Genomic DNA, 4095 nt, shown 5'->3' on the forward strand with positions numbered 1-4095 from the left:
TTTGTTGAGCAAATATTTTTCGTCTAAAAAGATTTTTTATGTGTGTGTGCGCCAATTTAGGTTAAAATATATACGCTGCCGCATTTTTAGGACTCAAATTATAGCATAGTAGTATTTTGTGCAGCATATGGATGTCAATGGATGGCGCAGTGCGAAGCATATGAACAAACGTCTCTAAATCTAGTTATATTATGTTTGGTTCAGTGATAATACTATAATTGAATATTTATAAAATAGTTTCACAACATCGTAAGGTTATATTGAATTATTAGCATATGATATTAAAATGAAAGCTCAAAGTAAAATGTTATACGTGAAACATGATCTTTATTTCATTCCTTGATAACTAATTAGCCTAGTTTAACTTCTCCTAGGTATGTAAATAGAGTTTATATATGCACATTTTCTTTATCGAAAAATATAGAATGCCTAGAAGTTTCAAAAAATAGAAACCACGAAACCTATACGAACTAAAAACTATGAAATTTGACAGTTGTTCCTACATTAATACAGAAAGTGTGTAAGATATATAACAAAATCAATAATTCGACATGTTTACTTACAAAATGAATACTTTATAAATACTAATACTGATAAAAACTTATCATGATCGACCAAACATGCAGCACCTTTTGACAATAGAAGGTAAATAAGACAGTGAACTGGCGCCAATTTAAACCAAAATTTAAACCAAAATAGTGTAATAAGCAAAAACCAATTTACATGTTGATGCTGCATTCCACAAAAAAGCATAGGACACCAGAGTGAGAAAATATGTAATTTTTATTTCTTTGGAATTGTATGGTTACAATTTGAACCAAAATAATGCATCTGCTTTGAGAAAAGATTTCACCGTGGCAGGAGAATAGAGATATTTAGAGATTTCAGAAACATTATCCATGCATGCAACGCACTACTATAGGAAATAGAGTGATACTAATGGAAATAGTGACATGGGAATAGGCTTTATTATCAGGGGTATCCATGTATAAAATATGTAGCTAATTGCTTTCTGATAAACGAAAATATACTAATTATCTCTGATGATGTAATGCAAACAGAACGTAATATACTCCAAATATCCAACGTCTGACGCAGTAAAATAAACCTCAAGATGACCCAGGACTTGCTTGATTGAGGGCATCCAATTGTGCCAGATGCTAACCAAAATAGCTCCAAAATTTTAAAATCCATCCAATGCTATGAATAGGAAGCAAAGCATGCACAAAGCTACAGCAAGTCAGCATATTTATGTCAGGTATCTTGTAAAGACCACCACAAGAAAAATCAGTCTGTGGATGATCAGCTGGACAAAGTATACCATCATTCCTAATCGACAAAACGGCACCCAAGTGGCAGAGATAATGCAACCGCTGGGATGCTTTACGTCGCATGAAAATCTTGAAGAAAATTCAGTCACTGGATGATCGGATTGGGAGGGCACTCAATTATTGCTAGTCGATATAACACCATCAAAAGGGGTGGAGAGTATCTGGATGCTATGGAGGCTTGCCGCACAAATCATGGCAGAATGCCAGTGGCAGCGGGCTTATCGCTAGGAGGGAATAGGCAAACATGAGAGCCCACATGAATGATAGCATATGGTTACACGTGCACCCTGAAGTTCAGTATGGGCGGTGTAATAGCCATTGGCTACGACAGACATAACCTGGTTAATAGACGGCCTTGACATGATGCAGTGTAGATGCTCTCTCATATTGACAACCGGAACTTACATGACAACATGAGGTTCCTAATCCTTTCTTTTCTCTATCTTCTGAAGTCCGTGTAATCAGTCTAGTTCCTTTTCATTCTTTCTTTGTCGAATCCATTCATTTATATGACACGTGACAACAACATCTAACTCTGAACACGGAGCAAACCAACATTGCAAGGGAGTAAACGTTGTTGTGAATCTATGATGAGATGAATGTCTGTAAGATTGTACGACAACCTGAAGAAACCTACAAAATCTGAAAGTGTAATATATCAATGCAGCAGAAGAGAACCAAAACAAAGGATGTAATCTGGGCGAAGATAGAACTAAAACTGCTGAGTGCAAATTAATTAGTCAATCTCTAAAACTAAAACTTTAAAACCAATCGAACTGTATTTCACAGTTTTCCTATGTAACATACGGGATCCAATAAAGCACATTCACCTTGCAAGTAGAGATGGAGTTATTATAAGAGTGGAGAATGCATACGTACATTAGTCTTTAAGAAAATAATAATTAGGGGGAAATTCACTGACCACGAATTTGCATCTGAACTTCTTTTGCTCGTCAGTTCGTCCCGCCGAGAAGCCGGATGCCTCTGCTGTCTCAAGCTTCTCTGTCCTGCTAGCCTGATTTCTTGAGCTCACTGTTATTGGTGTACTCATGTTATGGAGATCCTGATGGCAGTTAATTGTGAGCGCGGCATGGGCATATATAGTGGTTTGGTGCAACCCCCTTTATCAAAACTACAGTTAAAATGTTAATGTCAGCAACAAACCCCTGAAATGCCAGGTACAGATTATAATAATTTCTCAAGTACTTTCACATTAAACATAAATAGTCAATGCGCTTTTGTTTTCCTTGTAGCAGAGCAGTACATTGCAAATGCTCATGATATCCCTCAGACCTGATCATCAGGTATTATTACTGCTGCCTGCACAACATTCTCTCCCACAAATAAATTTATGGAGAACCTGAGACCCGTGCATAGATTCCCCTTCAACACTAACTTTTACCCTCACAATGAAATAGATTGTTTGCTCTAGCAGGAATTTCATCCAGCATCTAGCCAAAAATAAGGAAAAGTGTTGCTTGAGAACACAACACCGCATAGTAGATGCTTAATTGTGAAGTTGTGCAGGGAACGAAAGAGAAGCTACAATATCATCAAAAGAAAATTCAATGCTGCAATACAGAAACTTGGTTCCCCAGTCCAACAATATGAAAGAAAAATATATGTGCAGCTCAAATACTACTTGGAGCTACATGTATGGCCAATATATACGTTAAAAATTTGACTACCTGATCTAATAACAGCAAAAAGGTATATAATCCAGAGATAAAAGATATGGGAAATATTCAAACCCTAATGATCATACCTACACTTAATTCTGACAGGAAGCATAATCAGAGTACTACACATATAATCGGAGATTTAACACGTACTTCATGAAACACATATAATAACATTCAAAATCTTCTACACCATTATGTTGGCTGGCTAACATACTGTAACATGGAAACATATATGCAATTCAAGCCTCCTATATATATACATCAAAGTGAACTGTCTCTACAACATAAATTACCCTGTGTTGCCAGAGGGGATGCAGAGTTGCAGACCACCAGTACTTGATCGTTTTTTTCTTGATAAAATGTTAGGGATCATGCCAATTGCATGCATGGTCCGTTCTTCCATGATGGATTTAATATAAACAATGGAGAATATAGTAGGGATCACCATGCCACCAGTAGTCCACCGTTGCTGTTGTTCGTTCGCGGGACAACCTCACCGATTGCTGCCCAATTAGCTTCAAACTACCGTCGTCAGACAATATAGAACTGCACATCCTCCTCTGCTGCATTGTCATAAGCTTATTAGATGATTAAACACCGCAGAAGAAAAGGATCAGTGAGAATTTTGATTGCTGGGTGGTTAGAAATCAGAATTTCAAGATGTCATGGATAGGAGATGGAAAAGTACTATGAGGCTTGATTGGATCGTTTCCATCTTATCAAAGCGATTGCAACATGAGGGAGATGGGAGTGGCGGAGCACAAAGAGGAGCAGCGGTAGGTGTTTCTCTACAATGTGGTGATGCGACGTGAGGAGGATCTTATTCTCCAAAACATACTCGAGATTTGGGAAGAAGAATCTTGCATGTGCGAGATGGAGAGAGACACAGCAAGGTAGTCCAGAGCGGCGGCATGAGGGAGGAGTAAGGTAGATGAAGTCAGACTTCGTCCTCGTAGAGTTGTGGTCGGTGAAGTCAAGCTCTTCTTGCTGCTGCTTGGATGGAGCATGAATGGCCGGTATGCAACCTGAACGAACACTCAAATTTGGAGATTAAAAAGGCACAGAGGAAGGAATCTAGGACA

Source organism: Triticum dicoccoides, chromosome 7B, assembly GCF_002162155.2.
Source record: "Triticum dicoccoides isolate Atlit2015 ecotype Zavitan chromosome 7B, WEW_v2.0, whole genome shotgun sequence".
Classification (NCBI taxonomy): Eukaryota; Viridiplantae; Streptophyta; class Magnoliopsida; order Poales; family Poaceae; genus Triticum; species Triticum dicoccoides.